This window comes from Scyliorhinus torazame, chromosome 3, assembly GCF_047496885.1.
Source record: "Scyliorhinus torazame isolate Kashiwa2021f chromosome 3, sScyTor2.1, whole genome shotgun sequence".
Lineage (NCBI taxonomy): Eukaryota > Metazoa > Chordata > Chondrichthyes > Carcharhiniformes > Scyliorhinidae > Scyliorhinus > Scyliorhinus torazame.
This window is the reverse complement of record NC_092709.1, coordinates 351,273,375-351,287,322: the sequence shown is the minus strand read 5'-3', so window position 1 is coordinate 351,287,322 and position 13,948 is coordinate 351,273,375. Positions and strand designations below refer to the sequence as shown.

General features: G+C 45.6%; 1 protein-coding gene across 1 annotated transcript in view; it reads right to left on the bottom strand.

The window, feature by feature from the left end:
• Nucleotides 1–13,948, bottom strand: part of vax2 (ventral anterior homeobox 2) — a 466,604-nt gene that overhangs the window by 294,346 nt on the left and 158,310 nt on the right. The gene's annotated exons all lie outside the window — the stretch shown is intronic.

The following is a 13,948-nucleotide window of genomic DNA, read 5'->3' as shown; positions in this document are numbered from 1 at the left end:
CCATTCTCTCTCTATCCATTCTCTCTCCATTCTCTATATCTTCATTCTCTCACTTCATTCTCTCTCTCCATTCTCTCTCTGCTTTCTCTCTCACTCTCCATTCTCCCTCTCCATTCTTTCTCTCTCCAATCTCTCTCTCTCCATTCTCTCTCTCAATTCTCCCTCTCTCCATTCTTTCTCTCCATTCTCTCTCTCTCCAATCTCTCTCTCCATTCTCACTCTCTTCATTCTCTCTCTCCATTCTCTCTCTCCATTCAATTCCTCTCTCCATTCTCTCTCTCCATTCTCTCTCTCAATTCTCTCTCTCCATTCTCTCACTCTCCATTCTCTCTCATCCATTCTCTCTCTCTCCAGTCTCTCTCTCAATTCTCTCTCTCCATTCTCTCTTTCCATTGTCTCGCTCCAATCTCACTCTCTCCATTCTCTCTCTCCATTCTCTCTCTCCATTCTCTCTCTCCATTCTCTCCCTCCATTCTCTCTCTCCATTCTTTCTCTCTCCAATCTCCCTCTCCATTCTTTCTCTCTCCAATCTCTCTCTCCATTCTCTCTCTCCATTCTCCCTCTCTCCATTCTCTCTCACCATTCTCTCTCTCTCCAATCTCTCTCTCCATTCTCACTCTCTTCATTCTCTCTCTCCATTCTCTCTCTCCATTCTCTTCCTCTCTCCATTCTCACACTCCATTCTTTCTCTACATTCTCTCTCTCCATTCTCTCTCTCTCCATTCTCTCTCTCCATTCTCCCTCTCTCCATTCTCTCTCTCTCCATTCTCTCTCTCTCTCTCCATTCTCTCTCTCCATTCTCACCCTCCATTCTCACTCTCCATTCTCTCTCTCTCCATTATCCCTCTCTCCATTCTCTCTCGCTCCATTATCCCTCTGTCCATTCTCGCTCTCTCCATTCTCCCTCTCTCCATTCTCCATCTCTCCATTCTCCCTCTCTCCATTCTCCCTCTCTACATTCTCCCTCTATCCATTCTCCCTCTCTCCATTCTCTCTCTCTCCATTCTCCCTCTCTCCATTCTCTCTCTCTCCATTCTCTCTCTCTCCATTTCCTACCTCTCTCCATTCTTTCTCTCCATTGCCTCTCTCTCCAATCTCTATCTCTCCAGACTCTCTCTCCATTCTCTTTCTCCATTCTCTATATCTCCATTCTCTCTCTCAATTCTCTGTCTCCATTCTCTCTCTCTCCATTCTCTACCTCTCCATTCCCTCTCTCTCAATTCTCTCTCTCCATTCTCTCTCTCCATTCTCACTCACTCCATTCTCCCTCTCTCCATTCTCTCTCCATTCATTCTCACATTGTCTCTCTCTCCAATGTCTATCTCTTCCATTCTCTCTCTCCCTTCAATCTCTATTCTCTATCTCACCATTCTCCCTCTCTCCATTCTCTGTCTCCATTCACTCTCTGCATTCTCTCTCTCCATTCTCTCCTTCTCTCCATTCTCTCTCTCCATTCTTTCTCTCCATTCTCTCTCTCCATTCTCTCTCTCTCCTTTCTCTCTCTCAATGCTCTCTCTCTCCATTCTCTCTCTCTATTCTCTCTCTCCATTCTCTCCCTCAATTCTCTCTCTCTCTCCATTCACTCTCTCCATTCTTTCTCTCTCCATTCTCTCTTGCTCCATTCTCTCTCTCCATTCTCTCTCTCTACAATCTCTCTCTCCATTCTCTCGCTCTCTCCATTCTCTCTCTCTCTCTCCATTCTCTCTCTCTCCATTCCCTCTCTCTATTCTCTCACTGTCTCCATTCTCTCTCTCTCCATTCTCTCTCTATCCATTCTCTCTCTCTCCATTCTCTATATCTTCATTCTCTCTCTTCATTCTCTCTCTCCATTCTCTCTCTCCATTCTCTCTCTCCATTCTCTCCCTCCATTCTCTCTCTCCATTCTCCCTCTCTCCATTCTCCCTCTCGCCATTCTATCTCTCCATTCTCTCTCTCAATTCTCTATCGCACCATTCCCTGTCTCCATTCTCTCACTGCATTCTCACTCTCCATTCTGTCCATTCACTCCATCTCTCCATTCTCTCTCTCAATGCTCTCTCTCACCATTCTCTCTCTCTATTCTCTCTCCATTCTCTCCCTCCATTCTCTCTCTCTCTCCTTTCACTCTCTCCATTCTTTCTCTCTCCATTCTCTCTTGCTCCATTCTCTCCCTCCATTCTCTCTCTCTCCAATCTCTCTCTCCATTCTCTCGCTCTCTCCATTCTCTCTCTCTCTCCATTCTCTCTCTCTCCATTCTCTCTCTCAAGTCTCTCACTGTCTCCATTCTCTCTCTCTCCATTCTCTCTCTATCCATTCTCTCTCTCTCCATTCTCTATATCTACATTCTCTCTCTTCATTCTCTCTCTCCATTCTCCCTCTCCATTCTTTCTCTCTCCAATCTCTCCCTCTCCATTCTCTCTCTCCATTCTCCCTCTCTCCATTCTCTCTCACCATTCTCTCTCTCTCCAATCTCTCTCTCCATTCTCACTCTCTTCATTCTCTCTCTCCATTCTCTCTCACCATTCTCTTCCTCGCTCCATTCTCTCACTCCATTCTTTCTCTACATTCTCTCTCTCCATTCTCTCTCTCTCCATTCTCTCTCTCCATTCTCCCTCTCTCCATTCTCTCTCTCTCCATTCTCTCTCTCTCTCTCCATTCTCGCTCTCTCCATTCTCTCTCTCTATTCTCTCTCTGTCTCCATTCTCTCTCCATTCTCTCTCTATCCATTCTCTCTCCATTCTCTATATCTTCATTCTCTCACTTCATTCTCTCTCTCCATTCTCTCTCTCCTTTCTCTCTCACTCTCCATTCTCCCTCTCCATTCTTTCTCTCTCCAATCTCTCTCTCTCCATTCTCTCTCTCAATTCTCCCTCTCTCCATACTCTCTCTCCATTCTCTCTCTCTCCAATCTCTCTCTCCATTCTCACTCTCTTCATTCTCTCTCTCCATTCTCTCTCTCCATTCTCTTCCTCTCTCCATTCTCTCTCTCCATTCTGTCTCTCCATTCTCTCTCTCCCCATTCTTTCACTGTCCATTCTCTCTCTCTCAATTCTCTCTCTCCATTCTCTCCCTCTCCATTCTCTCACTCTCCATTCTCTCTCTCAATTCTCTCTCTCCATTCTCTCTTTCCATTGTCTCCCTCCATTCTCACTCTCTCCATTCTCTCTCTCCATTCTCTCTCTCCATTCTCTCTCTCCATTCTTTCTCTCCATTCTCTCTCTCCATTCTGTACCTCCATTCTCTCTTTCCATTGTCTCCCTCCATTCTCACTCTCTCCATTCTCTCTCTCCATTCTCTCTCTCCATTCTCTCTCTCCATTCTTTCTCTCCATTCTCTCTCTCCATTCTTTCTCTCCATTCTCTCTCTCCATTCTCTCTCTCTCCTTTCTCTCTCTCAATGCTCTCTCTCTCCATTCTCTCTCTCTATTCTCTCTCTCCATTCTCTCCCTCAATTCTCTCTCTCTCTCCATTCACTCTCTCCATTCTTTCTCTCTCCATTCTCTCTTGCTCCATTCTCTCTCTCCATTCTCTCTCTCTACAATCTCTCTCTCCATTCTCTCGCTCTCTCCATTCTCTCTCTCTCTCTCCATTCTCTCTCTCTCCATTCCCTCTCTCTATTCTCTCACTGTCTCCATTCTCTCTCTCTCCATTCTCTCTCTATCCATTCTCTCTCTCTCCATTCTCTATATCTTCATTCTCTCTCTTCATTCTCTCTCTCCATTCTCTCTCTCCATTCTCTCTCTCCATTCTCTCCCTCCATTCTCTCTCTCCATTCTCCCTCTCTCCATTCTCCCTCTCGCCATTCTATCTCTCCATTCTCTCTCTCAATTCTCTATCGCACCATTCCCTGTCTCCATTCTCTCACTGCATTCTCACTCTCCATTCTGTCCATTCACTCCATCTCTCCATTCTCTCTCTCAATGCTCTCTCTCACCATTCTCTCTCTCTATTCTCTCTCCATTCTCTCCCTCCATTCTCTCTCTCTCTCCTTTCACTCTCTCCATTCTTTCTCTCTCCATTCTCTCTTGCTCCATTCTCTCCCTCCATTCTCTCTCTCTCCAATCTCTCTCTCCATTCTCTCGCTCTCTCCATTCTCTCTCTCTCTCCATTCTCTCTCTCTCCATTCTCTCTCTCAAGTCTCTCACTGTCTCCATTCTCTCTCTCTCCATTCTCTCTCTATCCATTCTCTCTCTCTCCATTCTCTATATCTACATTCTCTCTCTTCATTCTCTCTCTCCATTCTCCCTCTCCATTCTTTCTCTCTCCAATCTCTCCCTCTCCATTCTCTCTCTCCATTCTCCCTCTCTCCATTCTCTCTCACCATTCTCTCTCTCTCCAATCTCTCTCTCCATTCTCACTCTCTTCATTCTCTCTCTCCATTCTCTCTCACCATTCTCTTCCTCGCTCCATTCTCTCACTCCATTCTTTCTCTACATTCTCTCTCTCCATTCTCTCTCTCTCCATTCTCTCTCTCCATTCTCCCTCTCTCCATTCTCTCTCTCTCCATTCTCTCTCTCTCTCTCCATTCTCGCTCTCTCCATTCTCTCTCTCTATTCTCTCTCTGTCTCCATTCTCTCTCCATTCTCTCTCTATCCATTCTCTCTCCATTCTCTATATCTTCATTCTCTCACTTCATTCTCTCTCTCCATTCTCTCTCTCCTTTCTCTCTCACTCTCCATTCTCCCTCTCCATTCTTTCTCTCTCCAATCTCTCTCTCTCCATTCTCTCTCTCAATTCTCCCTCTCTCCATACTCTCTCTCCATTCTCTCTCTCTCCAATCTCTCTCTCCATTCTCACTCTCTTCATTCTCTCTCTCCATTCTCTCTCTCCATTCTCTTCCTCTCTCCATTCTCTCTCTCCATTCTGTCTCTCCATTCTCTCTCTCCCCATTCTTTCACTGTCCATTCTCTCTCTCTCAATTCTCTCTCTCCATTCTCTCCCTCTCCATTCTCTCACTCTCCATTCTCTCTCTCAATTCTCTCTCTCCATTCTCTCTTTCCATTGTCTCCCTCCATTCTCACTCTCTCCATTCTCTCTCTCCATTCTCTCTCTCCATTCTCTCTCTCCATTCTTTCTCTCCATTCTCTCTCTCCATTCTGTACCTCCATTCTCTCGCTCTCTCCATTCTCTCTCTCTCTCTCCATTCTCTTTCTCTCCATTCTCTCTCTCTATTCTCTCACTGTCTCCATTCTCTCTCTCTCCATTCTCTCTCTATTCATTCTCTCTCTCTGCATTCTCTGTATCTTCATTCTCTCTCTTCATTCTCTCTCTCCATTCTCTCTCTCTATTCTCTCTCTCTCCATTCTCCCTATCCATTCTTTCTCTCTCCAATCTCTCCCTCTCCATTCTCTCTCTCCATTCTCCCTCTCTCCATTCTCTCTCACCATTCTCTCTCTCTCCAATCACTCTCTCCATTCTCACTCTCTTCATTCTCTCTCTCCATTCTCTCTCTCCATTCTCTTCCTCTCTCCATTCTCTCACTCCATTCTTTCTCTACATTCTCTCTCTCCATTCTCTCTCTCTCCATTCTCTCTCTCCATTCTCCCTCTCACCATTCTCTCTCTCTCCATTCTCTCTCTCTCTCTCCATTCTCGCTCTCTCCATTCTCTCTCTCTATTCTCTCTCTGTCTCCATTCTATCTCCATTCTCTCTCTATCCATTCTCTCTCCATTCTCTATATCTTCATTCTCTCACTTCATTCTCTCTCTCCATTCTCTCTCTGCTTTCTCTCTCACTCTCCATTCTCCCTCTCCATTCTTTCTCTCTCCAATCTCTCTCTCTCCATTCTCTCTCTCAATTCTCCCTCTCTCCATTCTTTCTCTCCATTCTCTCTCTCTCCAATCTCTCTCTCCATTCTCACTCTCTTCATTCTCTCTCTCCATTCTCTCTCTCCATTCAATTCCTCTCTCCATTCTCTCTCTCCATTCTGTCTCTCCATTCTCTCTCCCCATTCTTTCACTCACCATTCTCTCTCTCTCAATTCTCTCTCTCCATTCTCTCCCTCTCCATTCTCTCACTCTCCATTCTCTCTCATCCATTCTCTCTCTCTCCATTCTCTCTCTCAATTCTCTCTCTCCATTCTCTCTTTCCATTGTCTCCCTCCATTCTCACTCTCTCCATTCTCTCTCTCCATTCTCTCTCTCCATTCTCTCTCTCCATTCTCTCCCTCCATTCTCTCTCTCCAATCTCTCTCTCTCCATTCTCCCTCTCCATTCTTTCTCTCTCCAATCTCTCTCTCACCATTCTCTCTCTCCATTCTCCCTCTCTCCATTCTCTCTCACCATTCTCTCTCTCCTCAATCTCTCTCTCCATTCTCACTCTCTTCATTCTCTCTCTCCATTCTCTCTCTCCATTCTCTTCCTCTCTCCATTCACTCACTCCATTCTTTCTCTACATTCTCTCTCTCCATTCTCTCTCTCTCCATTCTCTCTCTCCATTCTCCCTCTCTCCATTCTCTCTCTCTCTCCATTCTCTCTCTCTCTCTCCATTCTCTCTCTCTATTCTCTCTCTGTCTCCATTCTCTCTCCATTCTCTCTCTATCCATTCTCTCTCTCTCCATTCTCTATATCTTCATTCTCTCACTTCATTCTCCCTCTCCATTCTCGCTCTCCTTTCTCTCTCACTCTCCATTCTCCCTCTCCATTCTTTCTCTCGCCAATCTCTCTCTCTCCATTCTCTCTCTCAAGTCTCCCTCTCTCCATTCTCTCTCTCCATTCTCTCTCTCTCCAATCTCTCTCTCCATTCTCACTCTCTTCATTCTCTCTCTCCATTCTCTCTCTCCATTCTCTTCCTCTCTCCATTCTCTCTCTCCATTCTGTCTCTCCATTCTCTCTCTCCCCATTCTTTCACTCTCCATTCTCTCTCTCTCAATTATCTCTCTCCATTCTCTCCCTCTCCATTCTCTCACTCTCCATTCTCTCTCATCCATTCTCTCTCTCTCCATTCTCTCTCTCAATTTTCTCTCTCCATTCTCTCTTTCCATTGTCTCCCTCCATTCTCACTCTCTCCATTCTCTCTCTCCATTCTCTCTCCATTCTCTCCCTCCATTCTCTCTCTCCATTCTCCCTCTCTCCATTCTCCCTCTCTCCATTCTATCTCTCCATTCTCTCTCTCAATTCTCTATCTCACCATTCCCTGTCTCCATTCTCTCACTGCATTCTCACTCTCCATTCTGTCCATTCACTCCATCTCTCCATTCTCTCTCTCCATTCTCTCTCTCCATTCTCTCCCTCCATTCTCACACTCCATTCTCTCTCTCTCCATTATCCCTCTCTCCATTCTCTCTCGCTCCATTATCCCTCTCTCCATTCTCTCTCTCCATTCTCTCCCTCCATTCTCACTCTCCATTCTCTCTCTCTCCATTATCCCTCTCTCCATTTTCTCTCGCTCCATTATCCCTCTCTCCATTCTCCCTCTCTCCATTCTCCCTCTCTCCATTCTCCCTCTCTCCATTCTCCCTCTATCCATTTTCCCTCTCTCCATTCTCTCTCTCTCCATTCTCCCTCTCTCCATTCTCTCTCTCTCCATTCTCTCTCTCTCCATTCTCTACCTCTCTCCATTCTTTCTCTTCATTGCCTCTCTCTCCAATCTCTATCTCTCCAGACTCTCTCTCCATTCTCTTTCTCCATTCTCTCTCTCCGTTATCTCTCCATTCTCTCTCTCCATTCTCTCCCTCCATTCTCACTCTGCATTCTCTCTCTCTCCATTCTCTCTCTCTCCATTCTCTCTCTCTCCATTCTCTACCTCTCTCCATTCTTTCTCTCCGTTATCTCTCTCCATTCTCTCTCTCCATTCTCTCCCTCCATTCTCACTCTCCATTCTCTCTCTCTCCATTATCTCTCTCTCCATTCTCTCTCTCAATTTTCTCTCTCTCTCCATTCTCTCCCTCTTGATTCTCTCACTCTACATTGTCTCTCCATTCTCTCTCTCTCCATTCTCACACTCCATTCTCTGTCTCTCCATTCTCTCTCTCTCTCCATTCTCTCCCTTTCCATTCCCTGTCTCTCTCTCCATTCTCTCTCTCCATTCTCTCTCACCATTCTCTCTCTCTCCTTCCTCTCCCTCAATTCTCTCTCTCCATTCTCTCGCTCTTCATTCTTTCACTCTCCATTCTCTCTCTCTAAATTTTCTCTCTCCATTCTCTCCCTCTCCATTCTCTCACTCTCCATTCTCTCTCATCCATTCTCTCTCTCTCCATTCTCTCTCTCAATTCTCTCTCTCCATTCTCTCTTTCCATTGTCTGTCTCCATTCTCACTCTCTCCATTCTCTCTCTCCATTCTCTCTCTCCATTCTCTCTCTCCATTCTCTCCCTCCATTCTCTCTCTCCATTCTCCCTCTCTCCATTCTCCCTCTCTCCATTCTATCTCTCCATTCTCTCTCTCAATTCTCTATCTCACCATTCCCTGTCTCCATTCTCTCACTGCATTCTCACTCTCCATTCTGTCCATTCACTCCATCTCTCCATTCTCTCTCTCAATGCTCTCTCTCTCCATTCTCTCTCTCTATTCTCTCTCCATTCTCTCCCTCCATTCTCTCTCTCTCTCCATTCACTCTCTCCATTCTTTCTCTCTCCATTCTATCTCTCCATTCTCTCTCTAAATTCTCTATCTCACCATTCCCTGTCTCCATTCTCTCACTGCATTCTCACTCGCCATTCTGTCCATTCACTCCATCTCTCCATTCTCTCTCTCAATGCTCTCTCTCTCCAATCTCTCTCTCCATTCTCTCGCTCTCTCCATTCTCGCTCTCTCTCTCCATTCCCTCTCTCTCCATTCTCTCTCTATCCATTCTCTCTCTCTCCATTCTCTATATCTCCATTCTCTCTCTCCATTCTCCCTCTCTCCATTCTCTCTCACCATTCTCTCTCTCTCCAATCTCTTTCTCCATTCTCACTCTCTTCATTCTCTCTCTCCATTCTCTCTCTCCATTCTCTTCCTCTCTCCATTCTCTCACTCCATTCTTTCTCTACATTCTCTCTCTCCATTCTCTCTCTCTCCAGTCTCTCTCTCCATTCTCCCTCTCTCCATTCTCTCTCTCTCCATTCTCTCTCTCTCTCTCCATTCTCGCTCTCTCCATTCTCTCTCTCTATTCTCTCTCTGTCTCCATTCTCTCTCTATTCTTTCTCTATCCATTCTCTCTCTCTCCATTCTCTATATCTTCATTCTCTCACTTCATTCTCTCTCTCCATTCTCTCTCTCCTTTCTCTCTCACTCTCCATTCTCCCTCTCCATTCTTTCTCTCTCCAATCTCTCTCTCTCCATTCTCTCTCTCATTTCTCCCTCTCTCCATTCTCTCTCTCCATTCTCTCTCTCTCCAATCTCTCTCTCCATTCTCACTCTCTTCATTCTCTCTCTCCATTCTATCTCTCCATTCTCTTCCTCTCTCCATTCTCTCACTCCATTCTTTCTCTACATTCTCTCTCTCCATTCTCTCTCTCTCCATTCTCTCTCTCCATTCTCCCTTTCTCCATTCTCTCTCTCTCCATTCTCTCTCTCTCTCTCCATTCTGTCTCTCCATTCTCTCTCCCCCCATTCTTTCACTCTCCATTCTCTCTCCCTCAATTCTCTCTCTCCATTCTCTCCCTCTCCATTCTCTCACTCTCCATTCTCTCTCATCCATTCTCTCTCTCTCCATTCTCTCTCTCAATTCTCTCTCTCCATTCTCACTTTCCATTGTCTCCCTCCATTCTCACTCTCTCCATTCTCTCTCTCCATTCTCTCTCTCCATTCTCTCTCTCCATTCTCTCCCTCCATTCTCTCTCTCTCCATTCTCTCTCTCTCCTTTCTCTCTCTCTCTCTCCATTCTCTCTCTCTATTCTCTCTCTGTCTCCATTCTCTCTCCATTCTCTCTCTATCCATTCTCCCTCTCTCCATTCTCTCTCTCTCTCTCCATTCTCTCTCTCTATTCTCTCTCTGTCTCCATTCTCTCTCCATTCTATCTCTCCATTCTCTCTCTAAATTCTCTATCTCACCATTCCCTGTCTCCATTCTCTCACTGCATTCTCACTCGCCATTCTGTCCATTCACTCCATCTCTCCATTCTCTCTCTCAATGCTCTCTCTCTCCAATCTCTCTCTCCATTCTCTCGCTCTCTCCATTCTCTCTCTCTCTCTCCATTCCCTCTCTCTCCATTCTCTCTCTATCCATTCTCTCTCTCTCCATTCTCTATATCTCCATTCTCTCTCTCGATTCTCCCTCTCTCCATTCTCTCTCACCATTCTCTCTCTCTCCAATATCTTTCTCCATTCTCACTCTCTTCATTCTCTCTCTCCATTCTCTCTCTCCATTCTCTTCCTCTCTCTATTCTCTCACTCCATTCTTTCTCTACATTCTCTCTCTCCATTCTCTCTCTCTCCATTCTCTCTCTCCATTCTCCCTCTCTCCATTCTCTCTCTCTCCATTCTCTCTCTCTCTCTCCATTCTCGCTCTCTCCATTCTCTCTCTCTATTCTCTCTCTGTCTCCATTCTCTCTCTATTCTTTCTCTATCCATTCTCTCTCTCTCCATTCTCTATATCTTCATTCTCTCACTTCATTCTCTCTCTCCATTCTCTCTCACCTTTCTCTCTCACTCTCCATTCTCCCTCTCCATTCTTTCTCTCTCCAATCTCTCTCTCTCCATTCTCTGTCTCATTTCTCCCTCTCTCCATTCTCTCTCTCCATTCTCTCTCTCTCCAATCTATCTCTCCATTCTCACTCTCTTCATTCTCTCTCTCCATTCTATCTCTCCATTCTCTTCCTCTCTCCATTCTCTCACTCCATTCTTTCTCTACATTCTCTCTCTCCATTCTCTCTCTCTCCATTCTCTCTCTCCATTCTCCCTTTCTCCATTCTCTCTCTCTCCATTCTCTCTCTCTCTCTCCATTCTGTCTCTCCATTCTCTCTCCCCCCATTCTTTCACTCTCCATTCTCTCTCCCTCAATTCTCTCTCTCCATTCTCTCCCTCTCCATTCTCTCACTCTCCATTCTCTCTCATCCATTCTCTCTCTCTCCATTCTCTCTCTCAATTCTCTCTCTCCATTCTCACTTTCCATTGTCTCCCTCCATTCTCACTCTCTCCATTCTCTCTCTCCATTCTCTCTCTCCATTCTCTCTCTCCATTCTCTCCCTCCATTCTCTCTCTCTCCATTCTCTCTCTCTCCTTTCTCTCTCTCACTCTCCATTCTCTCTCTCTATTCTCTCTCTGTCTCCATTCTCTCTCCATTCTCTCTCTATCCATTCTCCCTCTCTCCATTCTCTCTCTCTCTCTCCATTCTCTCTCTCTATTCTCTCTCTGTCTCCATTCTCTCTCCATTCTCTCTCTATCCATTCTCTCTCTCTCCATTCTCTATATCTTCATTCTCTCACTTCATTCTCCCTCTCCATTCTCTCTCTCCTTTCTCTCTCACTCTCCATTCTCCCTCTCCATTCTTTCTCTCTCCAATCTCTCTCTCTCCATTCTCTCTCTCAAGTCTCCCTCTCTCCATTCTCTCTCTCCATTCTCTCTCTCTCCAATCTCTCTCTCCATTCTCACTCTCTTCATTCTCTCTCCATTCTCTCTCTCCATTCTCTTCCTCTCTCCATTCTCTCTCTCCATTCTGTCTCTCCATTCTCTCTCTCCCCATTCTTTCACTCTCCATTCTCTCTCTCTCAATTCTCTCTCTCCATTCTCTCCCTCTCCATTCTCTCACTCTCCATTCTCTCTCATCCATTCTCTCTCTCTCCATTCTCTCTCTCAATTTTCTCTCTCCATTCTCTCTTTCCATTGTCTCCCTCCATTCTCACTCTCTCCATTCTCTCTCTCCATTCTCTCTCCATTCTCTCTCTCCATTCTCTCCCTCCATTCTCTCTCTCCATTCTCCCTCTCTACATTCTCCCTATCTCCATTCTATCTCTCCATTCTCTCTCTCAATTCTCTATCTCACCATTCCCTGTCTCCATTCTCTCACTGCATTCTCACTCTCCATTCTGTCCATTCACTCCATCTCTCCATTCTCTCTCTCCATTCTCTCTCTCCATTCTCTCCCTCCATTCTCACTCTCCTTTCTCTCTCTCTCCATTCTCCCTCTCCATTCTTTCTCTCTCCAATCTCTCTCTCTCCATTCTCTCTCTCCATTCTCCCTCTCTCCATTCTCTCTCACCATTCTCTCTCTCCTCAATCTCTCTCTCCATTCTCACTCTCTTCATTCTCTCTCTCCATTCTCTCTCTCCATTCTCTTCCTCTCTCCATTCACTCACTCCATTCTTTCTCTACATTCTCTCTCTCCATTCTCTCTCTCTCCATTCTCTCTCTACATTCTCCCTCTCTCCATTCTCTCTCTCTCTCCATTCTCTCTCTCTCTCTCCATTCTCTCTCTCTATTCTCTCTCTGTCTCCATTCTCTCTCCATTCTCTCTCTATCCATTCTCTCTCTCTCCATTCTCTATATCTTCATTCTCTCACTTCATTCTCCCTCTCCATTCTCGCTCTCCTTTCTCTCTCACTCTCCATTCTCCCTCTCCATTCTTTCTCTCGCCAATCTCTCTCTCTCCATTCTCTCTCTCAAGTCTCCCTCTCTCCATTCTCTCTCTCCATTCTCTCTCTCTCCAATCTCTCTCTCCATTCTCACTCTCTTCATTCTCTCTCTCCATTCTCTCTCTCCATTCTCTTCCTCTCTCCATTCTCTCTCTCCATTCTGTCTCTCCATTCTCTCTCTCCCCATTCTTTCACTCTCCATTCTCTCTCTCTCAATTATCTCTCTCCATTCTCTCCCTCTCCATTCTCTCACTCTCCATTCTCTCTCATCCATTCTCTCTCTCTCCATTCTCTCTCTCAATTTTCTCTCTCCATTCTCTCTTTCCATTGTCTCCCTCCATTCTCACTCTCTCCATTCTCTCTCTCCATTCTCTCTCCATTCTCTCCCTCCATTCTCTCTCTCCATTCTCCCTCTCTCCATTCTCCCTCTCTCCATTCTATCTCTCCATTCTCTCTCTCAATTCTCTATCTCACCATTCCCTGTCTCCATTCTCTCACTGCATTCTCACTCTCCATTCTGTCCATTCACTCCATCTCTCCATTCTCTCTCTTCATTCTCTCTCTCCATTCTCTCCCTCCATTCTCACACTCCATTCTCTCTCTCTCCATTATCCCTCTCTCCATTCTCTCTCGCTCCATTATCCCTCTCTCCATTCTCTCTCCATTCTCTCCCTCCATTCGCACTCTCCATTCTCTCTCTCTCCATTATCCCTCTCTCCATTCTCTCTCGCTCCATTATCCCTCTCTCCATTCTCCCTCTCTCCATTCTCCCTCTCTCCATTCTCCCTCTCTCCATTCTCCCTCTATCTATTCTCCCTCTCTCCATTCTCTCTCTCTCCATTCTCCCTCTCTCCATTCTCTCTCTCTCCATTCTCTACCTCTCTCCATTCTTTCTCTCCATTGCCTCTCTCCAATCTCTATCTCTCCAGACTCTCTCTCCATTCTCTTTCTCCATTCTCTCTCTCCGTTATCTCTCCATTCTCTCTCTCCATTCTCTCCCTCCATTCTCACTCTGCATTCTCTCTCTCTCCATTCTCTCTCTCTCCATTCTCTCTCTCTCCATTCTCTACCTCTCTCCATTCTTTCTCTCCGTTATCTCTCTCCATTCTCTCTCTCCATTCTCTCCCTTCATTCTCACTCTCCATTCTCTCTCTCTCCATTATCTCTCTCTCCATTCTCTCTCTCAATTTTCTCTCCCTCTCCATTCTCTCCCTCTTGATTCTCTCACTCTACATTGTCTCTCCATTCTCTCTCTCTCCATTCTCACACTCCATTCTCTGTCTCTCCATTCTCTCTCTCTCTCCATTCTCTCCCTTTCCATTCCCTGTCTCTCTCTCCATTCTTTCTCTCCATTCTCTCTCACCATTCTCTCTCTCTCCTTCCTCTCCCTCAATTCTCTCTCTCCATTCTCTCGCTCTTCATTCTTTCACTCTCCATTCTCTCTCTCTAAATTCTCTCTCTCCATTCTCTCCCTCTCCAT